The 26,739-nt window shown below is 37.8% G+C and overlaps 1 protein-coding gene and 1 long non-coding RNA gene across 3 annotated transcripts in view; one reads left to right on the forward strand and one right to left on the reverse strand.

Moving 5' to 3' along the window:
• PPARGC1A (PPARG coactivator 1 alpha) overlaps positions 1-26,739 on the reverse strand; it is a 739,235-nt gene that overhangs the window by 666,958 nt on the left and 45,538 nt on the right. The gene's annotated exons all lie outside the window — the stretch shown is intronic.
• LOC116419974 lies at positions 467-10,081 on the forward strand. The gene is made up of 3 exons (XR_004230298.1): positions 467-629; positions 9,347-9,523; positions 10,001-10,081. It is a non-coding gene; the product is annotated as an uncharacterized LOC116419974 (long non-coding RNA).

A 26,739-nucleotide genomic window follows, 5' to 3' on the forward strand; every position in this document is an offset into this window, starting at 1 on the left:
TTTAGGTTGATTCTTTATCTGCTTATATGTGGTTTTGTCTCCAACATTAGAAATAAAGTTCTTGAGATTGGGGAATATCCCATTCTTGGTATTTCTCCATTGCCTAGAACAGTGGCTGGAAGTTAATAGGCACTTAATAAATGTCTGTTGGTTAAATAATATTGGTGATCAGTGAGTTATTTTTGTATGTACATATATATGTATGTATATATATATATGTGTGTGTGTGTGTACATTGTATGAGTAGGCATGTGTATGCATATTCATATTTACCTATGTAATCTCATAATGTAGATGCTCTTTCTAATAATCCAAACCTAAATCCATCCAAATTTGTCATCTGGTATAATTCTTGTCCATGTCATCTGGCAAACTCATCATTAACCATTAATTAACACATGCTATATTCCAGACACAGGGCTAGCTGCTGAAGACACAAAACAAAGATGAAATTGTCCTTATCCTCAAAGCATACATGATCTACTATGTACATAAATAAGCAGCTACAAAATAAATGCAAGGAAAATTAATTTTTTTAATTTTTTTGCAGGAAGGATATGAGCAAGCTAGGGGAAATCTTATAAAGTCTCCTATCGGTGGTGGCACTTGATAAACTGATGCTAAGTGAAGTGAGTAGAACCAAGAGAATATCATACACAGCAACAAGATTATGCAATGATCAATTCTGATGGGAGTGGCTCTTTTCAAAAATGGGATGATTGAGACCAGTTCTAATGGTCTTGTGAGGGAGAGAACTATCTGCACTCAGAGAGAGGACTGTGGGGACTGAATGTAGATCACAGCATAGTATGTTCAGTCTTTTTTGTTGTTGTTTGCTTGTGTTTTGCTTTCTTTCTCATTTTTTTTCCTTTTTAATTTTTTTGTGCAGCATGATAATTGTGGGAAAATGTCTAGAAGAATTGCATATTTTTAACATATATCAGATTACTTACTGCATAAGAGAGAAGGTGGAAGGAAAGGGAGGGGAAAAAATTGTAACACAAGGTTTTGCAAGGTTTGTCAAAAACTATTTTTGCATGTATTTTGAAAATAAAAAGCTTAAAAAGAGAGAGAGAGAAAATCTTGGCCTTCCCTAAAACTTATCTTCCATTTAATTTTTATATGTACATATGGTTTCCCTGATCTAACACAGGGACTGATACATAGTCAATAATAAATAAATGTTTCTTGATTGACTAAGAAATGTGAGAATCATCTATATAGAAATGGTAAATGAATCATAGGTACTGAGATGACCAAAAGAAAAGGTACAAAGAAAAAAGACAGGCCCTCCCCCTGAAGGATATGTGCCATCCACTTAACAATCAGGCACCTCTGGCAACAAACATCATCACATTATATGACAGGAATATTCCTAGCACTAGTAATGCAAAGAAAAACAAAAGATAGAATATGCCTTTAAGGAGCTCATCGTCCAATGGGGGATACCACATGCAAATGGTGTGTGGGGAGTGGGTGTGATTATGTGTGTGGGAGGGAAGGGATGTATGTTCAACAGAAGGAAGGTGCTAGCATTAAAGGAGATTAGGAAAGACGTCTTTGAGAAGATGGGATTTTATATGGTAGAGATGAGGAGGAAGAGAATTTAGGCATGACAACATTCAAGAGTCAGGAGATGGAGTATCTTATTTGAGGAACAGCAAGGGTGCACTGGATCACAGAATTCATGAAGGAGAGTAAGATATAAGAAGTCTAGAAAGGCAGAACCTGGCCATATTATGAAGAACTTTGAACATCATCAGAAGATATTGGATCCTGAAGATGATAGGGAATCAATGCACTTTATTTTAAAACGAAAATGCACAACACATGGTTAATAAACAGAAATTCTAAAGCAATCAGCCAATTTAATTACATTTACATCACTAAGGTTTTGGGGAAAGAGATTCATAATGGTAACATGGACAAGGAAAGGGATACTTTATTCAAATGAGACCCAAAAGATTCAAGAATTAGTGGAAAAACACTGCAAATTTAAAGAAAATATGTTCATTTAAAGAAAGCCAGAACGAACAGGAGAAATTGAAGTGGAAAATATTTAGGTAAGGGTCAAAAGTTAGAGACATAGAAATAATTTTGCATAGTATTAGCACAGGAGAAGAAAATGAACAAGTTCAACAAACAGATTCTGGCACAGAAGCAAAATACAGCAGTAGAAATAACTTCAATTATCCCAATCATCTACTAAAGGTCAGTCTTGTACTGAAAAATGGCATATTCTTGACTGGTCTTAATAATCATTTCATCCTCAAAGAGGAAAGACGGAAAAGAATTGTTATCCCGAACCTGATTTTGATCAACAAAAAAGAACTGCTTGCTTAAACAGAAGCGATGGGAACATTGCAGGGAGGTAAACAAAAAATAATTTGATACACACCCTACAATTTGGAAGAGTCTATTTCAAAGAGTTTAGGGAAATGATGGGTAGAATATAAAGACTGGAAATGCTGCAGAAGAAGCTGGACCAATAGATTAGTGTGTTGTGATCCTCTCAAGAATGAAATTCTGATGACATTAAGAGAAATGATTCCCATGCAAAGGAAACCTATCTTTAAAAGACCGATTGATGTAAACGCACAGGAAAAATCAATGGCCAATTCATATTTTTTAAAAGACACATTCAAAAGATGGAAATAAGGGCATGTAATGGAGGATGAAAACAAAAGAGGCTTTTGGTCCTTTAAGAACAATGTCAAAAGTGCAAAAGTTAAGAATGAGCTAAAGTAGAAGATGAATGCTAAAGCCAACTAAAAGGGCTTTTTAAAAGAAAACTGGGGGCAGGAGAAAGATCAAAACAGGGATAGCATCAGTGATCTGAGTGAACAGGAAAATGATATTCAGTAGGGAGAAGGCAGAATGACTCAGGTCTTAATTTAATTCTGTTTTATATGTCAAGAAAAACAAACTTTGGACAACAAAAGAATTAGAATTTTCAGTAGGAAGTTTAAACCTGAGGCAAGGAAAGAAATAAGGGAGCACAATATAGAGTTCTTAGCCTTGGGTCTGTAAAGGCTTTTGATAAGTATTTCAATATAACTGATTTGCTTTGTCATTCTTTTTTTTCAGTCAAAAAACATGATTCTTAGAAGTGAGCTATAAGCTTCATCAGACTGCCAAAGTGGGTCCCTGATGTTAAACAAAAGTTTATATTCCTTGAGTTAGAAAATTTTCATAATTTCAAGTCACTAGAACTTTTCAAATCCCACTGTAGTTCTAACAACTGCCAGCTATGATTGCTGAGCTACTGTCAGTTCCTGAAGAACAGGAGAAGAATCACAAGACTGGAGAAAAATAAGTGTCCCCATTTTCAAAGAAGGTGGGGGGAAGATAGCAGTACACATAGAAGAAACAGGCAAATTGGACTTTGATTCCTGAACAAATTCTAGAAGATATAAAAGGGAAAGTCTGTCATTAGAAAAGGAAATCATGATCATTGGGGTATGATCTTAATCAAGACTTAATCATGACTTAATCAAGAACTAACATCATTTCTTTTCTTGATAGGGTCACTACAATTGTCTTAGCAGACAAGGGCTACAGAGGAATTCTGTTGATGAAATGAGCCTGGATATCAACAAGATATTGGGCAAGTCTTTTAGGCTATCCATGTGAACAAACCAGTGACTGAGGGAGTGAGACAAACCAAAGTAGGGTAGAGTCGGAAGCAGATGATTGACCAAAGAAGAGTCATTAATAGGTTACTGTCAACTTAGAGGGAAGGATGCCTCAGTAGAATTCCTTAAGGATAGCGACTGGGTTCCTACCACCAATCCTCCCAATCAATCGTTTGGATCAACAAGCATTCATTAAGTACTTCTATATTGAAGATACTATATTGGCTGCTAGGGGTGCAAAGACAAATTAGAAGCAATCCATATTTTCAAGGAGTTACATTCTATAAGAGGATACTATTATAGATACAGCTCTAGCTATGGATAGAGATAGAGACCATCATATGTATATGTGTACACATATGTTCATCTATGTGTATACCTGTATACATATCTATAATGAGTGTGCTTGTATGGTCATACATATAAACAAACACATATTCATGTATACTCATATGGTCAGCAGGTTATGCTGTGGGTTTTTGAAGAGAGGGGAAAGAGGGAATTCAACAAGTACAGAAAGTTACATAAGTACCCCCAATAGATAGCTTGAGGAAATGATAGAGTTTGGTGAAGGAGTTGGGGTGGGGGGGTTGGCAGGAGGAAAACATTCCCTGAGTACAGAGAGTATACTCTATGTCTTATGCTTGTCTAATATTGAATGTCAAATCAATATGGAAAATCAAGTCAAAATTCACTCTTAAGTGATTTAGATTAACCAAAGGCATATAGAAGACCAATATCTATTTTTATAGGACAACTGATGTTTCTGCATTAAAATTCAATAATAAAAAGATATGGAGAGATTGAAGACCAGAAAATAACACAGATGATGACTATGGATGGTATCTACTGGATAAGAGGGAAAGAGATGAGATCAAGACTAAAAGGAGAAGGGGCTGAAGACTAATCAAATTTACAGATGACCCAAATCTAGGGTGGAGTGCTAATGGATAAAGGAATAGAACAAGGATACAAAATAAAGCGAAATGTAATGGAATAAATATCAATGACTAATCAAGAACTCAAAAGAATCAATTACACCTGTAAAGAATCAACATCACATGTCAAGAATGGCAGAGACATCCGAAAAGAATCTGGGAGGATCAGCATAGTGTGCATTCAAAATAAGCATCTATGTAACTTGGCAGCCAACAACTGAATGTATATCTGGACTGTTTTAATAGAGGCACACTGTACAGGAGAGAGAAGTTGACAGACCACTATATTCTTTCCTCCTGACACCCTAGCTAGAGCGCTTCAAGGGACACTTAGGAAAGACAGTGACAAGCTAGAGTGCAGAAAAGGGTGAATAGAATGGTGAGGGGACCAAAGAAATGAGACCACACTAAAGGAAATGGAAATGTTTAGCCTGGAGAAGACCAAGGTTGGGGGAGGAAGAGACAAGATAGTTGTCTTCAATCCTTGGAGGATTGTCATGTGGAAGAAGTATTAGAGTTGTTCAATTTGATCACAAGGGACAGAAATGGGAACAATGAGATGAAGAGAAATAGGTTTAGTTAGACTTGATTCAAGGAAAAGTATTGCAAAAGTGAAAGGTCTCAACAAGTGGTGGTTTCCCTCTCCTGGGGGTTTACAAATAGCAGTTAAATGGTCACTTATCGTGATAGAAAGAGGATTCTCATTCAGGTACAGATTGGTGCTATTAAATTTAAAAAAAAAAAAACAAGCAGCAGGTTTGAGTCAAAGCAAAGTGACAAAGCTCTAAAATCAGTGCTTTTCTGCAATTCTATAATTTTCTTAAAACTTTAATTTTTAAAAAAGTTAGCCAAAAAGAGTTTTGTGAGAAGAGAAATTGAGCTGTTAATTAGCTTTGAAAGAATTCCAGGTTCAGGACTCTATTAAGGAAGAATCTCACTGGGGGGCAGATGACAGGAAGTAAGGTACTGGGTGGGTGGGATCTTTGAGAGCTGAAATACTATCCTTTCTTCTAGACTCAGCTCACATGGAACTTCTTCTAGCACAAGGCTTCACAGACTCCTAAATGGAAGTAAAAATGCCTTGCCTCTAATATCTGATAGCATTTTGTTCATACCCTCATACAGCACTATGTCCTATTTTGTACTAGAATCATGCACATTTATATTTCATTTTCCATAATTCCCTGAGCTCAAAGAGTATACTCTATGTCTTATGCTTGTCTAATATCGAATGTCAAGTCAATCTGGAAAGTCAAGTCAAGATTCACTCTTAAGTGATTTAGATTAACCAAAGGTCATATAGAAAGGCATATGGAAGACCAATAACTATTTTTATCTGACAACTGATGTTTCTGCATTAAAAATACAACAATGAAAAGTACATTATATTTATATAGTGTTTTATTAATTTCAAAGTAGACAGGACAAATGTTATATTAGTCCTATTTTATACTTGAGGATGACTGAGATCAAAAGGAAATAACATGAGCAGCCCAAAATCACACCGCAAGTTAATGAATTGGAAGCCAATTCTGAGGATCATAGATTTAAAGCCAAAATAGACCCTTTGAGAAAATCCAGGTCTCTATCCCTCATTTTACAAATAAGAAAACTGAGGTTCAGAAAGGTGGGGATGCAAGATTGGAACCCAAGACTTCTGACTCCACGTCCAGCACTTTTTCACTCATCCCCTTTGGCAACTAGTCTAGGGCTAAGGTGGGTTTTATGATCTACTGGTCTAGCCTTCCAGAGAGAAAAAAAAGCATATGATTTATATAAAGAGAGTCAATGATTTGGGAAATTGATGAGATCTAAGCATTTTTAGCCTTTTTGGCTCCATTGCTTCCTTTTCTTTCAAATATTAGAAAAACTTCAGCAAATTATAATGCCAAGGAAATGGAATGTCCTATATAACCAAAATCAGAGTAACCTGGAGTTGAAAAAAATGCAATATGGTCAAAATCCTCTTAAGCAGCGGTATCCAAAATGTTTACAAGATAATATTTCCCTAGGAAATTAGACCTGATCGGCTTCAAAATGAGATTCCTTTTCCAAAGCAGATTTTTTTTCCTCAGCTGAAAATGAAGAAAGAACATATTTTCACCAACACCTGTGTTTGCAACTCCAAGTTAAAGATTTTCCTTACTTTATATCACATTTATGGCAGTGTTTATCCATTACTTTATCTAAAGAGTTATATTTTTTACCGGCCTGTTCAATAAGGTGGATCTATGCTCCAAGGAGCTTTTTATAAGCAATGAAGTTCACAAAAAGAAAATGAGGGATGAACAGCTATGTTTTCTATATTCTTATTATATTCTCTTTCATGCTATAATTGTGTTTCATTTCCCTTACTAGATTGCAACTTGTTGAGAAAGGGAAATGCCTTATTTTTCTTCATCTCCCTCGGTATCTAGCATGGTCCCCTATTCCGTTGTGTTTCCCTTGATTGCATGTCAGATGTTGCCTTTTTTATGAGTACTTCTCCGAGTTCCCTTGAGAACAAACAATGGCAAGAGGTGAAGGAGAGCAGCATATCTCTGTGGGCTGGTGCAATTTCATTCCTCGCTTCTTTAAGAATAGAAATTAGTTTCACGGGTGCTTTAAATTTAGACTTGAAAACCATCTTACAGGATTCCAATGGCCAAATGCTTTAAGGGACATAGACCGTGCTGTATTTACAATATAATACTGAATAGTTCAGAGTACACATAGCGGTACGGTGCCGTGCATATTGCATTGCACAGAGTGGATACGGAATAAATGCAAAATGAATTCTGACCCTCCGTGACCATATTTAACGTGAAGTTTTCCAAAGTGACTTTTGAAGTCTTTTTCCTCTGTTCTTTTGGCATCAGACAGAAGCATCTAAGGGCCAAACCTCACATCTTATAGCTCTGTCAATTCTTGGTTGAATGGCTTCCCTGCCTGGAAGATATTACAAAACTGCAAGTTATGGTGATCATTATTATGCTTTTAAAAAGATGACAGTTGCTTAAATGCTCCAATTAATGGAAGCTTAAATGCACAAGTCTGTTATTTTTCTTTTAAAAATTGCATTTTGGTTGAACTCTATTGGGCTATATCCCTTTTCATGGTGATCTGAAAAACATACAGCCTCAGTCTCTAGCAGTGAGGATGAAGTGTCTCCATGATGCTACTGTTATAGTTTCTACCACCGGGAGTAAGTGACCACTTTCTGCCAAGATTCATCACTTCTAATTCACTTCTTTTATGCTATCAGTAGTCAATATCCATGTCGTTGGCAATTTTTTTGAGACTAATTTAATGAATAAACTGATATTCAACATGAAAAATCTATAGCTTCATTTTTCAAACACATTTTCCCCTCCCTTACGGCCAGCTTTTCTAGCATTCCTTGTTTCATAGTCTTCCTTAGAAGCTGGAATGGAAATGGGGGGAAAAAGGCTAGTCATAGGACTGCTATCCGGATCCTGACTCTAGCTTTACCTCTTTAAGACATTCAATTGCTCTGAGCCTCAGTTTCCTTGTCTTTCAATGAATGCTTGAACTATATGACATGTCAAGTCCTTTTTAGCTCTAAATCTATCATTTAAGATCAGAAAACAGGTTCAAAGTCAACCCTTGTAACATCACTGAGTGTGTCCATAGCAAGTCACCCAAAATCTCTGAGCCAGTTTTCTCTATTTTAAAGGGGAGCTAATACCTGTACTATCTCCTTCACAAGGTTTTCATGAAGCTCAAAGGAGATAATGTTTATAAAGCCCTGCAAACTTTAAAAAGCTATGTTATTACCCTAATGATTATGATGACGGTTAATCCCTTCAAAGCCCAACCCATTGTACCTCTTATAACAGGAGATTTCAAGGTGTAAGAATGCTTTCCAGGATGATGTATTGGGATGGGGAGAGGGTTTGCATACTCTGAGCTCATTGTGAGTGTCAAGGGAACTCTGAAGCCTAATAAGAACCCTAAAATGCCAATTCCACTGAATCTTGCACACAGTGAGTAATTAATAAATGTTTGTTGAAGTTTTCAGAGAGTCCTATTTCATAAAGTTTTATGTCATTAAGAAAAATCTTTCCTCTGCTATGGTAAATATTTTCTATAACTTCACAAGATTCTGTTAGCATGAGTTATATTGTAACACTGAATGAAGAATAAATATATTCCGCTAATGCCCTTAGTAAATTGACTGTCTCCCAAACTCGAATGAGGTGCTTTGTTTGAATCTAACTTTATCAGTACTGGTTGGCACTTGAGCTGTATATAGAAGATATGCTGAATTTTTAAAAATCTATAATAATGGTGCAGTCTCCTGAGAATACATTTATTTCTGCAGTATAAAATAAAATTAAATTTTTCAATCTCAAAAACTATTAAAAGGTTGTATTTAAAATGCATGAAGCATTAAAAAGACATCAAAATTAAAATAATCTCATAAATCTCTTTATTTAAAAGACTTATTAGAATACAGATAGAGGCAGAAAACAGCTGCCCTGTACTCTGAAGCAATATATTATGACTATTTTAACTTTTTTTATTTTCATCATTGAAAATTCCTTCACAGAATAATTGTATTGCTGTAGAAAGACCAACTGTCCCATATATTTAACATGTGAATAGTAAATTACTTTCAATGGGTTCTGTAACAGATAAGCAGTATATTCTGTAAAATATCAGCAGACCACAGGATTGTTTCTAGACAAAGGACATGGGAGATACAAGCAGGAATTAGTTTTTTAATGCAGAATTGATCAAATTAATTATTATTTCAATTCATTTTGGCAGAATAGTAGAAAGACTGCAGAGAAATTCTCTCAGTGACTCAAGAGTCTTTTTGTACCTATTATTTATCCTGGACGACAGAAACCCTAATAAACAGAGATCTACAATGGAAGAGCAGTTATATCTGTTGAATCGCCATCAATCAATAGAATTCATCTCTATTTTAAAAGTGATTGACAGGTAAGGAAAGATTTTTTTAAATAAAGGTTCTCACTCCAAAGACCATCATTTGTCAGTCTTGATTGCACTCCAAGTGTTCCTTGGAGTACAATTAAACTATCATGTTGATTGCTCCTCAAAGCAGTTAAGTCTTGCCAGGAGGGAAGGAAAAAAAAAAAAAAAACATACAACCAGAGGGCAAGGAAACAACGCCCATTTGTCGCCATCATTTTTTTCTCGGACATATTCACACCAACTCAAAGTGTTTCAGTAAGGAATGGCAATACGTCCAAGGAAGGCACCACAAAAACTGAACTCCAAAGGTGTCTACCATTCTTACGGTGGTACGTGCTCCTTTATTTCACTTTTCCTACCACTGACAGGCTCCTACTTAGAGGAGATAAGACTAGTAAATGTTAGCTTTATTTGCAGCAAGTTAGAGCATTATTAACCCAACCTAATCGATGGCAAATGGCACCCTCTTTTTTCTGTCTTCAGTCTCCAGATGACAACATCTGCAGCAGAAGTTGACTCCTTTCCAGAAGTGGAATCTATCTTTGTAATTCTGCATGCTTTCCCAATGCCTCAGCTAGTGCAGACTGTGCAAAGCTCCTTATCTAGGACTCTAAGAAAGGATAACAGGACTGCTCAAGTATAAAAACAGCAAGTATTTTATTTATCTCTCCTTTTCTCTGCTCAGATTACCATTATCTTTGGTCACTGAGTTTTGTCTTCCGAGCTTCAGATGAAGAGGGTAGTCAACCAGAAGGTACAACGCTAAACCCAATGGATTAGTATACCATCAATACTATTAACATGTATGATCTATATTGGAATTTATATACAATTCACACACCTTTCCTCAGCTTTAGCCAAAGGATAGCTCCCTCATGGATGACTTTAGACAATTCTTTAGACCGTTTCCCCACAAAATGCTCATGCAGGAGAGGGCTATGGGGTCTATAGATGCTTCAGCCAACTGCTAATAATACCAGGCTGAAATGTAAGCCAGTGGAAAGGAGCTGGCAAGCTCTTTAACAAGCATAGGGTCTCAACTAGGGGATGGTAGAGAAGGACTATTTAATTTAACTGCCAGTGTTAATGGGGAAGAGTGACGATGCTGTCTGCCCTCCACAGTTCCCGTTCCAGTCTGTTGGCTCCCCTGTCCTATACCTGAACCAAATCTCATTGCTGTTATTAATCATAGTTGTACCCAAGCAAATATCATATGCTTTTAAAGTGAATTTGTTATAGGAAAACAAGACGAGAGCAAAGCTAGTACACAGATCTCTAAGTGTTCCTCCCGGCTTACCAGAAATAGCCCAAGCAAATTTGCCAACCAAGTCTTATTTCGTTTGCAGAACTTTGACATGCATCACAACTGCACATCTCCTTAATGTGCTTCACCTTCACTTGATTAGCTTTGTCCTTGGTCTGACTGGTATTGGTGATTGTCTTTAAAAATACTTTTCATGTTTCTCTGTGTTGACACGTGAACACAAAAAAATGGGAAAAAAAATCTTCATTTTCATGAGTTTTGATGAATTTTAAACTTTAGACTTTTGGCAAAAACTAATTACCATCAGATGATTAAGATGATCTGGAGAAATCTCCAGAAATGAGGTTGACAATATTGTTTTTTTACTAAGTTCTGGTGATGCCATACAAAGAAAGATACAAGTTAAAAGGAGATGGACCAGTTACATAGCAAGAGTGAGGGCTTAATAACCAATGGGCAGACCATGTACTCTCCTGCCATCCCTGGGATGTTTAGAGCAGTCTATTACATTAGGATCATCCTCTATGCCAAACTTTTTAGAAGACAAGAATGACAATGATACAGACCATACAGGCTTAACTGCTTAGCTCTTTGCCAAAGAAAGAAGATGACTTCTGTTTGGAGGATTCCAGTAAAACCCACCATCTTATGAGTTTCTGCTATGGATGAGGAGTTTGGGCAGCTTGATGGAGCAATAGATAGAGCACTGGGCTTAAAATCAGAAAGACTCATCTTTATAAGGTCAAATCCAGTCTCAGAGACTAGCAGTATGACCCTGGGCAAGTCACTTAACCCTGTTTGCCTTAGTTCCTCATCTATAAATTTGAACTGGAAAAGAAAATGATAAACCACTCCAGTAATTTTGCCAAGAAAACCCCAAATGGTGCCACGAAGAATCAGACAGGACTGAAATGATGGAACAACAACAAGAACATGGATGGGGAGTTGGGGGAGGAGAAGGGGAGAAAACAGATGGATACCAGGTGGCAAATTAGGAATGACCTGGCTTCAATACCAAAAGAAAAACTCTTAAGTGGTCCAGTAAGCATCATGGTCATTTAAGGACAGCACTTTTGGAAAAATGGCAATAACATTATTTTATACATCAACTGGGTTCTAAATTCTTCCTTTTCAGTTGATAATTAGATCTCCTGTTTTCATTTTCCTGCTTTCAAAATCCAAAATTGAAATGGTATACTTAAGGATATTTTCATTTCCAAAGGAGATGGTACATTTTAGGAACTTAATGAAAGTAACAATCACGGTTCAGATTTCTGTAGCACATTAACATTTCTGAAGCACTTTGCCACAGCAAAGGTTATGCAGTTATTATTCTCATTTTACAGAAAAGGAAACTGAGGCTTAACTTCTAAGTCCATGACCACATATCTCATAAGTAACAGATATAAAAAAAGAACCAGATACCCTGACCCCAATTCCAGTATTCTTCCTATTAGACCAAAGTTATGTCCTTCTCTACCCTTTTTCTCCCAATAGACACCCTCTACCGCAGAGCAGGATGGGTACAAGAAAGAACTAGGTGGCAGAACATGTCCCGCCCTCACTTTCTCCTATAGGACACTGAAGTTGGATTGCTATTTGAAAAGTGGGGTGGAAAAAGTATAATCGAGTCAACAAATCAACATAATTTGCTGGAAGGAGCACTGCCACCTAGAGGGGGGTCTTCCCCAAAAGAACTTGACTTTCACCACAATTTTCCATTTTAATATCAGAGCTTCATTAGAATTACAGCTTAAAGGCATATTAGAGCTTTCCTAGTTCATCTCTTCACTTCAGAGATGAGGAAACTGAGAAGAAATGGCTGGCCCAGAGTACAAAGGGAACAGGTAGGCAGCAGAACTGGGATCTGAAGAAGGTACTCATTCCAGATTCAGCCCTTTTTCCCCATGGCACAATGCTCTCCTTGAGCTCTTCCGATTACACTAGGGGAAATCTTCGGGTACAGACCTCTTCTCTTTCACTATGGCTCCTTTCTCAATCAACTCTTGCCTACACTAAAGCACAGATTGCCTTCCATAAACTTCTGGTTTGATCCCCAATTAAAAGCATGCTCAGATTTTCCTCAAATAGGTTTGGGGAAATATTCTAAAGAAGATCTCCCTTAAATGGAGAGAACAGCCTGGATCCAGGCACTGTACTCAAACATTCAAGAAACATTTATCAAGCACTTATGTACAAATAAATGAGCAGCTATAGAAGAAGATATGACAGAACTTCCTGTCCTCAACTTAACAAACATTAAATAAGGGCCTATTATATTCAAGGCATGATCCCCCTCACTAGAGACATAAAAACTAAACAAGAGGTTCAACTAATTATCTATATAAACTACGTTCTTCTAGCCCTTGGAATCACTTTAAAACTTTTTACCCACTATGCTTCTGCTCTTGATCCATTTAAGGAGCTGCTAGTTCCTTGCTCTCACATCTTCCCCATTTCCTTGCATCTCTTGTTCCTATGCTTTTACATCTGCCAGCACTGCAGAGGAAATAAATGGTCTCAAAACAAGGAAGAATTGTGTTCTAGTCCTGCCACTGACCCAGAAAGACTGTGTGACTCAATCAGGTCATTTCATTTTTCAGTACTCTAGGCAACTCTCTGAAGATGCTAAGTTGCAGAGGAGTTAATGACCTTCATTGCTGAAGAAGTTTCCTTATCTGGGAGTTTTCCATACTAAAGAAATAGGTTCAGCAGCTATCCTTATGCTTTCATATGTATATGTTGTTTTCCTTAAGAAATCCAGAGTTCTTCCATTTTTGTCCTAGTATCTCCAATACCTACAATAGACTAGTATGTATATATATATATATATATATATATATATATATATATATATAAAATGCCCAGAGATATCTATGTGTACATACATGTGTATATGTAACATGTATTACATGTTTTCTGTGTAATATATACAGTCATATATATACAGTCTGCTAATCAGATGGTTGCTACCATACCAAGTCACACAAAATAAGATGGTTTAACTGAAAGGGAAAGAGGCGCAACCCTTGGTCTTAAGTGGCACATTTTGATTTTAGTCCTAGCCCCATAAATCGGCATACTTTGATAGCATCCTAAGTGTCACCCTACATAAATGAGTTCTGATAGCAGCCCTCATTAATTGCTGTCATTCTTCCTTCATTTTCAAAGGGGACAATGACATCACAAAATGGGGTCAGGGTATAATGTGTCAGAAAGTAGCTAATCAGTCCAATATGAGTTCAGAAGGCTCAACCACAAGTTGGGCACAAGTAGTCCTCGAGAACATTTGGAATCTGAATTTGTGTGGCTCACCCTTCCTTTGTGCTGCTTTGATCCTGCTTTGTTTACAGAGTAGAGCACTTCCTTTGAGGCAGACCCACCATGCTGGGTGATCCTTTGCTTAGTGTCTCCCATGTCTCACAATCCACACTAATGTTCTTCAGAGAGACTTTGAAGGTATCTTTGGCCCACTTCTTCTGACCTCCAGATGAGTGCTTCCCTCTGTTCTTGTACTTGAATTATCCATAAAATAGTATTTTAGGTAAATAGCACTGGCCTTCAGGCTACACAGTCAGTTCTCTGGAGTTGCATTATTTGCAGTAGAATCTGATTGTTTGACAGTTCAATTCAAGACAGGACTTCAGAAACAAGTACCTTATCTTGACAGCTAATCTTTAGAATCTTCCTAAGACAATTCAAGGTGAAGTAGTTCCATTTTCTGGCACACTGCTAATACTGTCCAGGTTCCACAGGCATAGAACAATGAGATCAGAGCAATGGCTCTGTAGACCTCTTCTTTCCTACACTTTCTTTCAAGTGGGCTAGCTCTGACAATACCTTTTCCTCTATGTGGACACCCTTGGAAAGTATACGGCCAAGATAAGTGAACTTATCAATAGTATCCAAATGTCGCTATTTACCATGATGGGTAGTTCCATGTATAGCTGGTTTGGTGCTAGCTGGTGGAGGACCTCTGTTTTCTGGGAGTTGATTATTAAACCAAAATGAGTAGAAGTAACAGATAATCTACCCATATTCTATTGCATCTCTACCTCAGAGACTGCATTGAGTTCACAATCATCTATGGACAAAAAGTCAGGCACCAACTCTCCCTTCACTTTATTCTTGGCTCATGGCCTTTTAAAATTAAATAATTTACCATCAGTGCAGAAGCTGACCTCGATTCTGTTTTTATCCTCACTGAAAGCATCTGGCATATTTATAAAGTCACAATAAACATTATTACACCAATGTGCTCCAATTAAACCATGAGTTAATCGTATCCAGGAATAATATTAAAATTTCAGGAAGAATTCATAGAGAGCGTGTGAGAAGTACAGAATTAGGATCATTAATCCAACCTGCCTTGTTTTATACCCAAAGAAACTGAAAACCAGAAAGTTTAAGTGACTTTGTTTCAAGTCACACTCTATGAATAAGCATCCACTTCATGGAAATCCTGCTGTCTTCAGAGTCTGTCATTCTCCTATGAGTCTTTCCTCCCGCAATATTATCACCATATCCTCAAAAAGGACCAAAAGCTCCTAACAGAGACTGGTTCACATCCAATGACCTAAGTCTTTCCCACCTACAGTTCCAGAATGGAAATCAGTTAATTTCTGAGGATGAGAAGGAAATACTCAAAATGAGGGAGGGGAGGAAAGCCTCCCAATTTGTAATAACCAATCCCAGAGCTACACAGTGCAGCAGTCTTCTGCTATTTTTAGGATAGGTTTTGGAGAGCCCCCAAAAAGCGACCCAGATACCTTCTTGGTTTGCCAGAGCACCCTGGCAAGACAGGTGTGATTTACTGGGCAAAGAACACCATATCTGGAGTCTGAAAGCTTGGGTTTCAATCCTGCTCTGGCACATATTTTCTCTATGGATTTAGGCAAGGCAACTGAATCTCTCCAGTTTCCACCCATGTAAAAAAGAGGGCTGCGTGAAATGATCTTAAGGTTGATTCCCACTTCAATGACTCTGAATGAGCTGCTGCAGCCCAGCCAAAACAAGTGCTGAGACCCAGGGATACAGAGAGCCGAGAGGCAACAATGGTGGCACTTCCAAGCCCTCAGACTGAGCAGCTGCTGCCAAATGCCATTTCCAGAGCTAGGGATGGGATGCCTGTCAAGGGAGAATGTCCCACTTTCTTAAAACTCCCAGGCAAGGAAGCCCCCTTTTGTAGTCTTGACCCCTAATGAAAGACCTAATCAATTCTTTCACACCATTACAAAGGAAGGAAGGAAGGAAGGAAGGAAGGAAGGAAGGAAGGAAGGAAGGAAGGAAGGAAGGAAGGAAGGAAGGAAGGCAGGCTTGGTTTCTTCTGAGATTCAGGCCAAGTACCTCCCCCCAAAGGAGGCTTTTCTTAATTCCTCCAACTACTACTGCTTTCTCTTTTCATTTGACTTTCATCTATTCTGTATATAGCTTCTACGGACCTAGTTATTTATATATTCTTTCCCCCATTAGAATGTGGGCTCCTTGAAGGTCAAGAACTGATTTTGCCTTTCTTTGGATCCTCAGTGTTTAGCACAATATCTGACATAAAACAGGAGCTTAATAAATGCTAATTGAAGAGAACCACTTTAGTAGTTTTCTAATCCAGTCACTAAATGAAACCTGAATTCCCCTCTAATATCTTTCAAGGGTGCCCATCCAGGCTTCCCTAGAACAAAAAAATCAGCAGATTGCTGCCAAACCCAGATTTCTGGATAGCCAAAAACACCCCACAACACAAGCATCCATCCCAACAGGTCACTTGGACCTTCAGGTTTATTTTTAGGCACCTGTGTAACATCATTTCCACAGCTAAATCTGAATGATTGAATTAAGCGGCTGAATCGAATTGGTACTTATCAATTACATTAGAGGATCTCACATTTCTACTATAAAGAGAAAATCTTTTATTGGCTACAGGATGTTAGGATTCTGAGCTGGAAGGGACTCTAGCTACCACCTAGCCTAAGCCAAGACAATGACTTGCCTGAGGTTGGAAAGGCAGTAAACAGCAGAGGCAGCATTCCACCCCAGATCCTTGGCTGCAATCCCAGCATCCTTTGTGCTATATTACAGCATTTCAATCAACAAAACCAAAAGAGCACATGGCCCTTCACCCTCTTCTTCAATCCTCTAAGGTGGCCCTCTCACAAGGGCTCAGAAAATATTAAACTACTGAACAATTTTATTGAAAGTCCTTAAAAAATCAAAATATAATCTAGATGTATAACATTATCATTATGTATGGCTAATATAATAATGATACCACCAGTCAAAGAAAAACACTGTGACTTCAATAAGCAGAGAAGTGATAGGTAAATGTTGGATCATCCTGTGACCATAATGGCAAAATGGGATTTGGTTCAAGTCAATAAGCAGATGTTATATTTCTAAATGTTGCAAGAAATTGTGTCAGGTGATGCTAGAACAAAAAAGAAAACAATAAACAGTTCCTAATGTCAAGGAATTTATATTCTACTGCTCCAGGGTGATAAATGCAGACAAACAGTCTAATTTGAGGAGGGGAAAAATAGTAGCAACCAGGGAAAGACTTCTTTAGGAGCTGCTGCCTGTGATGAATCTAAAGGAAGGAGAGCATTCTAAGGGGAAAGCGGAGTGTCTATCCCAGGGAGAGAACAGCATATGCAAAGGCATGGAAGTGAGTAAGAGAGATGGAATTCTGTGTTCAGAGAATATAAACTAAACCAATCTAACTGAAGCATAATTTCTGGCTCCCTTTGAAAAGAGAAATGAGCTAAGAAAGGGAAAAAAAACCTTTTAAGGAACTTAACTTAAAAAAAAAAAAAAGGTCCATGTGCCATCACCAAGTACAAGCCCCAGTTATATCTTCTGTCTGAAACTACTTTGAAAAAACTTAAGCTCTCTGTTAAATACAATGATCAACTCTGATTTTCTTAGACTGAAGATGATCTATACCAACCATCTCCTGAGAGATGATAAACTCAGGAGGCAGAGCTAAACATACATTTTTAGACATGGATGGTATGGAAATTTCTTTTACTTGCCTACACACATTGTTATAAAGAGCTTGGGAGGAGGGTATTTAAATAGGGGGTGAGAGAAAATAAGTACTTGTTAATTATTTATATATATATATATATATATAATTATATATAATATGTTATTTGTATATTATTTATATGTATGTGTTTATAAATTATATATAATTATATAACAATTATAAAATAATTATTCATTAAAATGGGGGAAAAAACAAATATTCTTTGATCTAATATTATCCATACTGAAAAACAGCTCTAGCAAAACAAAAATTTAAAAGTCTGCCTAGGCATTACAAAGACCTCAGTTTTTACCCCCGTCTTAATCCTACCTACTAGCTATGAGATCCAAGTTGTATCACTCAAAATCCCTAGTCCAGTTTCCATATAACTTATAAAGTTAGAAGGTTACAAGTCAAAAGAATTAAAAGTGAGTAGAAGAAAGTGCTCTGAAAACACTACAACAAGATAAGATACTGTTGATAAATACTATTTGACAAGTTTTTATTTAAAAGTAAACAAGAACTTGCATTAGAAGTTGGATTTGTTTGTTTGTTTGTTTGCTTTAAGGAGCCATTTGGTCAAAAAGTTACTTTTTCTCTTCCAGCCAAAAAAAAAAAAAAAAAAAAAGTTCTTCCCCCAAAAGTAACTGACAGTATCTGTTTGGTAACTTTGACAAGGGGGAAAAAAAGAGATAAAATGCTTTTATGCAAATTTGATTTCCCTATAATAATCTAGAGCTATTCTGCTAGAAGGAATTATCTCCACAGGCTGGCAGCTGCAGTAGGCAGTGAATTAAAAATGGCTCTGTATATGGGAAAATCTCTGCCATAATCAGTGCTATTCTTAGAGAGGACATCAATCTAACCCAGCTCCCATGATGCTCTGTTTGTGTGAATGACATATAAGCATGATGTAGAAATTCCCGTTACATCACTGACTGTGCTTCTGCTGAACTCAGTCACACACATGGACAAACGGGGGTTCAGGAAGGTTTTCCCCAGCTCCGTGGCACTGGCTCATCCAGCCTCCTGACTTCACCTGGGGAAGAAAACCCATGTGGGAGGAAAAAAATCTCTTTCCACAATAGTTTATTGAACCTCAACTTGAAAACAAACTGTCTAGTCTCCAAGTTTGCTCTAAGACTTCCTCCCAAGAGCTTTCTTCTTTTTCCTGCTGTTTGGATACTCTAAAGACTCGCTTCCCAGGTCACAAGACACTAGGCCAAGGAAATGTTACATGAGCTCTTTGTGCATTAGAGAGGCACGTGCTTTGGAAAAGTATTTTAAGAAGGCAGCAACCACTGCAGTTCCGCACATAAAATGTCATCAAGTTTTTAATGATGCAGCTGCATGGGGAGGAAAAAATGCATCGCTACCGAGCGGGTGATGTGTTCCGGTTAACTCGTGAATTTGTACACACTGTACTGCCCTCCCCTCCCCACTGCTGTCGTCATAGCAGAAATGTTGGGCTGTAAATAAACCCGGCCAGGCCATCTCTGTACCGAGTGACTGCTACTTCCTTGCTAATCTCCGACCTCATGCTTCACGTGACTGGTATTCCTTCTCCCCCAGTGTCACCCACACTGGTGAACTGTCTCTGATTGAGTGATGGGTTTCAGAATTAAACAACCTAGGGGGCTCACTGTTTTAAAAAAAAATCATCTGGCGTGATTTTTAAAATAAATCTTATGTACCCCACGGCCGAAAACCGAAACATCCCATCTATTAATCTGGGCTTGGTCTCATCTCTTTCCTAATCATTTAGCAAAATGGATTTTTATGCCAAGAATAAAAACATATGTACATGTGTGCGTAAACATGGGACTGATTCAGTGATCTCTGGTCTCAGAAGAAATTCTCCCCGCAGCTTGTTCCATTTGGCCCCCCATAAAAGGAACCTGGATGCAGACAGAACTACCTGAATAATCGGCTACCAGCTTCAGAGGCGCCGAGAGCAGCCTTCACAAATATGACAGTGTAACAATAACTGTTTAAGTCCCAGTGGGAACATTAATCCAACTCCTAGTCATGCTATTTAGAGCTGAAGGAAATACTGTTGTTCCTTTAAAAACGTTCCCCAGGGAGCGGGGACCTTTTTGGTTCCATTTCAGGGTTCCAACAGTTGGTTCTTTCTATCTGACCGGTGACAAGAACAATGGCAATGTTTTCCTCGAGTGGCTTATTTTTGAATTTTTTTTTCCTCTTTAAGCTATGTCAGCCATAGGCACCAAAGGACAATAGGGTGAGCGTACATCTTTCCCCCCCCCCCCCCCCCCCCGACTGCAGCTTCCTTTGATCCTGGAAAGATCAGAAACATGCCGGTGCAGAGAGTAGAAGCTGAGTGCATTATCACTTCAGTGGGAAGGCTAAACCTGAAGGCATCAGGGGTTAATTTAAAAGACAGCTGCATCCATTTTGCTCATTACTCTCTATGTATAAACTGCAAGTTACACAGGAAAATATTGTCTTTAAAATCAAACTGGCACTTTGGAACTTCCTTCAGAAAGTCGCTACCTATCATCTGGCTAGAACAAGGACCACTATTTAGAATACTGGGAGCCTGTGCATCCTTTTACAGAGATCACTACCTGGGCTCCACCCCATGTCGGTGCTGGAATAAGAACCTTGAGGAAAAACTTCAAAAATCTTTCGAGATGAAGAAAGTCCTTTCTGAAATAAGCTTTTGGGACCATCTATAACTTGGAGAAGACTGAAAGGTGTATAATAACTGATTTAGATCACAGGATAATGGAGTTCTAGTAAAAGGGAAACTACAGAAGCTATCTTGTCCAATTGTCTCATTTGGGGGATGGAGGGTAGGGGAGTGGGGGCCTGTCTAGACCTGGGGTTTCATTGTAGGGAACTCCCTGAGGAGAACTTCCTCCTGGCTCCACTTACCAGCAAGATGTGCCCATTCTCTGTAATGTACATTACTATCTGAGAGCCTCAGTGACTTGCCCAGTATCCCTATGTGCCAATAGCAGAGCTTGACGCCAGGCTAGCTCTTTGTCCACCATGCCAAGCTTCCTCTCCGTATGTGGAAATTGAGGCACAGGGCTTTTGATTATTTGTCAAAGATCACGTGGGCAGGAAAATGATAGAGCTACAGGGTCCAATGCAAGTACTCTGACAATAAATCCGGTGCTTGTGATTTGAAAGAGATTAAACTTGTTCTGCTTGGACCCAGATGGCAGAATCATGAAAAGTGGGTGGAAGCTGCTGAGAGGCAGATTTAAGCTCAGTGCAAGAATAAATTTCCTAACAATGACTGTTGTTCAAAAGTGGAAAGTTTCTGGCTTATCTAGTCTGTTCTATGGAACCACTTTTTTACTTTTTAGCCAGAGAAAAGAGGAAACTTACCTTATTCTTCTAGATAGAAGTGAGGGGATTTGGGTGTATGATGATGCATCTGCTTGGAGAAATAAGTCACTTGGAAGGATTTTGTTCAGTTTTGTTTTCTTTGTCACAATGAAGGAGCCAAGGGTAGAAGGCAAATCAAGATATATTACTGAGAAATATTTGATATGAAAAAAATAGGACATAGTAATAATTCTAACATTTACATAGAGCCTTACAAATATTTCATTTGAATCTCATGATAACCCTGGAAGGTGGGGATGAGTATTATCCCCACTCTTGAGATGAGGAAACTGAGGCAGACAAAGGTTAGGTTTTTTGCCCAGGGTCACAGAGCTGGGAAGTATCGAAGGCCAGATTTGAATTCAGATCTTCCTGACTTTAGCCCCAGCTAACAAACCTAACAAAAATAATAGTCATTAATAGGAGGAAAAACAGAAGGGCTATCTTAGGAGAAATAGAAGAGTCCTGTTAAGACACAAATTGGGCCAGATGCCCTCTGAGCCCCTTCCCACACTAAGATTCTGTCACTATAATGATCATTTAATGTCCAACCATTTGTTGTTGTTGTTTGTCCTTGTTCTCAAAGATGTCAAAACGTGACATCAGGGAGGTGACGCCATGACATGCAAGTGACTTGGATTTAAGTGAGGGAGGCCTGGGCAAGGTCACTTGTCTCACTTTCCAAAATCATCTGGGTCCAGAAGAAAGACCTAGATCAAGACAACTAGAGATGGCCCCAGAAAAATGGGAGACCTTGGCCTTTTGAAACTAAGGTCTTCAACAGGTCTCAGTTTGACAGAGGCCATACTCAGTGATTAAGGGTAGGTGGCAAGAAAAACAAAGATTCTCCTCTTTCATCTAATTCCAAAAAAAATCTAAATAAATACATCTGAGAGGGGAAGACCCTTAGAGTTTCTAGAAATGATTTCTATTTACATTCAATGTTAGTCCATCAGACCCAAACAATGACCAGATGGGGCTTGGTCTATTGATCAGGATATAGTAGTAACTCAAAGGGAAAATCCGTTGCATATGTACCATACAATGGTGCACCAGACAAAAGAGGATTTTTTTATCTTTCCTCTATCCCTGGGACCCCAATGAGATAGTGGTCCAGAATTCTTAGAACTCCTTCTTTAAATAAGAAGGAATCAAAAGTTGTTTTCTTGTTGCTAAAAGTCTGTCTCCGAAATTCTGCTATGACTTCTCAAGCCATCTCCATCTAGGAAATGGCTTGAAAGAGAAGTCATTTGAGAGAGGCAGAGAGGCCATCCAAAAAGATGCTGGGTCTGGGACCAGAATACCAGAGTTACAACAGCAGCACTTATATCTTCTGCGAACTTTGGCAGATCTCAAGTTTCTCCATCTGTAAAATGGGTCAGTTGACCCAGATGACCTCTCACATCCCTTCCAGGTCTGAATCTATGATTCTGTTATTCCAAGTGCCATTAGATATAAAATCATCTACTTATAGTCCAGTAGAAGAAGATATGATTCATTTACCCTTAACACCCTGACAAGGTGTTAAGGTGACTCAAATCACCTGCCTTAGATAAAACTCCCAAATAGTGGAAAGGATTCTTCCCCAGAACTATGTTTTTTATGGGATAATGTATGTAAAGTACTTTGGAAACCTTAAAAGTCCAATATAAATGTCAGCTATTATTATGCTCCTCCGTTTACAAATGATGGTTATATGAGAGACAAATTTCTGTAAATTGAATCCTGTTTTCCTACTGACTTAGTCTATAATTTAGAGACCAATGAAAGGACGAAGAGCCAGTAGAAATCTTTTCTAGTTTCGCACCCATCAGCAGCTCACTTGTGTGGTGTAGGCAAGTCACTAGTATAAGCTTCCCTTTCCTCACCAGTATAACAAGAAGGAGACTTTTCCAGTTCTAGAATTCTGTGGCTCTCTAGCTTTAGGATGCACTCCAAAATGAAATAATTTGGGCCCAAGATATGACAGAATGGCTGGGTCTTACTTAAGAATGCAGCAAACCTTTAAATATCATATATTTGATGAAAAACTATAGCTTCTTAATAAAACATTAACAATAATTAAGTTTAAAGGCATAGTTAAATAGAAAATGTGGTGTTATAAAATGTAGGGAGAAGGAAAAGTATCATCTGCTTAAGGGAAAATTCAGAGCATTTGGGGGAGGAGTAAAAAGGTGATGAAAAGTAAGTAAAGAGATTTCAGGGGCCACTAAATTTCTCCTTAATGGCTCATTACAGTGTGGAAGTGATACTGGTTTCTCAAAAACTATGTTAGGAAAATCAAAATCTGGAAGGGTCTACTCTATTGGAAACATCTTAAATACCAACCTAGCAACTTTCAGAAGAGTTAATCATCAAAAGCTATGCCAGGAAGGAAGGAACTTTTTGGCCACAGAAATCCTTGAAACCATCTTCCACAGGGTGGTAGCAAGAGTACCCACAGAGCAGAGATCATGGGTCTTTTTGAAGCATTATTTTTTTAATTCAAAGATAGCTATTAACTATTGCTTTTTTATGTCTCTGGGTAATATTGCATATTATAGTAGAAAGTTTTGGAATCTAAAAGTCTAGGTTAAAATCACTGGTCAACTACTCATCAGCTGCGTGACCATGGAAAAGGCACAAGTTCTTTAGGAATCATTTTGCTAATCGATAAAATGAAGGAGTTAAACAAGACCTGGGTTCTTACTCTTTTTGTACCCTCAAGTCTTTGGGTGGTCTGTTAGAGCTATTCTCAGAATATTCATTTAAAACATGTATAGTCTAGTGAAGCTCACAGACCCCTTCTTGGAATAATGTTTTTAAATGCCTAAAATATATAGGATCACAAGGAAACCAATTATATCAAAATACAGTTGTTAAAATATCTTTTAAAAACAAATTGACAGACTCCAGGTGAAGAACTCCTGATGCTAAATCATCTCTCTGAGGTCCTTTTCAATTTTTACAACTTGTTCTTATCTCTGAACATCTTACTGGGGAAAACACGAGATAATCCTCAGAATAGCACAAGAATTTAAGAAGCAACTTTGTAAACCTAAAAGTGGAATTTAGAAAGCAGCTTTGTAAGCCTAAAAGTAGAATGTAAAAAGCAACTTTGTAAACCTAGAAATGAAACTAGGAGGCAACTTTACAAACTGAAAAGCAGAATTTAGGAGGCAACTTTGTAAACTTAAAAGTGGAATTAAGAGGCAACTTTGTAAATCTAAAAGTGAAATTTAGAAAGCAACTTTGTAAGCCTGAAAAGCTGAATTTAGGAGGCAACTTTGTAAACTTTAAAGTGGAATTAAGAGGCAACTTAGTAAACCTACAAATGAAATTAGGAGGCAACTTTACAAACCTGGAAGCAGATCTAGAAGGCAACTTTGTAAATTTAAATGTGACAACTTTGTAAATCTAAAATTGGAATTTAGAAAGCAACTTTATAAGCCTAAAAGTAGAATTTAAGAGGCAACTTTGTAAATCTACAAATGAAATTAGGAGACAACTTTACAAACCTAGAAGCAGATCTAGGAGGCAATTTTGTAAACTTAAAAGTGACAACTTTGTAAACCTAAAATTGGAATTTAGAAAGCAACTTTGTAAGCCTAAAAGTAGAATGTAAGAGGTAACTTTGTAAACCTACAAATGAAATGAAGGAAGCAACTTGAGAAGCAGAATTTAGGAGGTAACTTTGTAAACCTAAAAGTGCTACATAAACAGGAGTCATTACTGAATGAGTGATGAAGTCTCAAAAAGCCTTGCATTTCTACTCCTCTCCTAGAAAACTTATTGCCTCATTAGTGTTTGGCCCTAAGCTGTGTTTACACTCAGTAGGAAGAAAGGTGAGAAGATGAAAGCAATGAAGCCCAGAAGTAGAAAAGGCTGAAGAACCAGAAAAAAGCAAAATATATCTACAAGATTCCCTCCCCACAAATGAATGGCCCTGAGGAAGAGCAGTCTAACAAATAGCCAAGGTGAAGGACAATTGCAAATGTGTATGAAATAATCACTGTACTTATAAATCAAGTCATAAAAAATATGCACTTAAAGAGCTAGATTGCTGGTTGCAGTCTCAGGGAGTCCTACCAGCTCTTCCTCATCTTGGTCTCCCAGAACATCCTGGCACGACTTATGACTGTGAATACTCAGATTCAATAGAAAACCTCTCTTCCTACCCACCTTGAATCTTCCCTTCTCAGAGGACATCACTTTTATCTTTCTTCCTCTCTATAAGCTGTAATCACCAGTAGAATTTAAATTCGTTAAGAATGAACCAAAATAAGGTCTTTTTTTACTGTTGTTTTGTTTTTTTTGTTTGTTTGGTTTTTTTTTTACTATTTCCCCAGCACTAAATACAGTGTCTAGAACATATCAAGTATTAAATGGATGCTTGTTGGTTTGGATTGCTGGAGGGCCATCTTCCTTGAGAAGAGTCAGTTTATTGTACACATTGTTAGGGAAGTTGTGAATTGATCCAACCATTCTGGAGAGCAATTGGGAACTATGCCCCAAGAGCTATCAAACTCTGCATACCCTTTGATCCAGCAGAGTCTCTACTGGGCCTTTATTCCAAAGAGAACATAAAAAAGGAGGAAAAGGCCTACATGTGCAAAAAAAAAAAAATGTTTGTGCAGTCTTTTTTGAAGTGGCAAGAAACTGGAAACTGAGTGGATGCCCATTGCTTGGAGGATGACTGAACAAGTTATGGTATATGAGTGTTTTGGAATATTATTGTCCTATAAGAAATGATCAGCAGAATGACTTCAGAGAGGCCTGAAGAGACTTGTATGAACTGATGCTAAGTGAGATGAGTAGAACCAAAAGATCATTGTACATGGCAACAACAAGATTATGCGATGATCAACTCTGATGGACTTAGCTCTTTCCAACAATGGGATGATTCAGGCCAATTCAATAGATTTATGACAGAGAGAGCCATCTGCATCTGGAAGGAAGACTATGGAGATTGAATGTGGATCACAACATAGTATATTCATCTTTTTGTTGTTGTTTGCTTGCTTTTTGTTTCTTTTCTCACTTTTTTTTTTTTGCCTTTTTGATCTGATTTTTCTTGTGTAGCATGATAAATGTGGAAGTATGTATAGCAGAATTGCACATGTTTAACATATTGGATTGCTTGCTATCTACAGGAGAAAAGGAAGGAGAAAAGATTTGGGGCACAAGGTTTTGCAAGAGGGAATACTGTAAACTATCTTTACATATATTTTGAAATTTAAAAAAAAAAACATTATTTAAAAAGAAAGAGAGAGAGAGAATAGTCTGATTGATCTTTAGCATCCTGGACCATTGATAGTACACCAACATTTAGAAAAGCCATCATCCCTGCTATCACATTTTTATTTTAAAAACTATATACATTATATTTACAATAAAGTGGTCAACCCCAACCTCCAATTGATGTTGTCTGGATGGATAGCTGAGCAGAATGCCTTCTCAGTACTTTGTTTACCTTTTCTAAAGCATCTTAAATCTCAAAGAAAAGGAGTTTAAGTAGAGATAAGGAATTAAATGGCTAGATTAGCAAGGGGGGAGAGTGGAAGAAAGAAAACTTTGCTCTATGCCATGTTCTTGGGA

The sequence above is a fragment of the Sarcophilus harrisii genome, chromosome 6 (genome assembly GCF_902635505.1).
Source record: "Sarcophilus harrisii chromosome 6, mSarHar1.11, whole genome shotgun sequence".
NCBI lineage: Eukaryota > Metazoa > Chordata > Mammalia > Dasyuromorphia > Dasyuridae > Sarcophilus > Sarcophilus harrisii.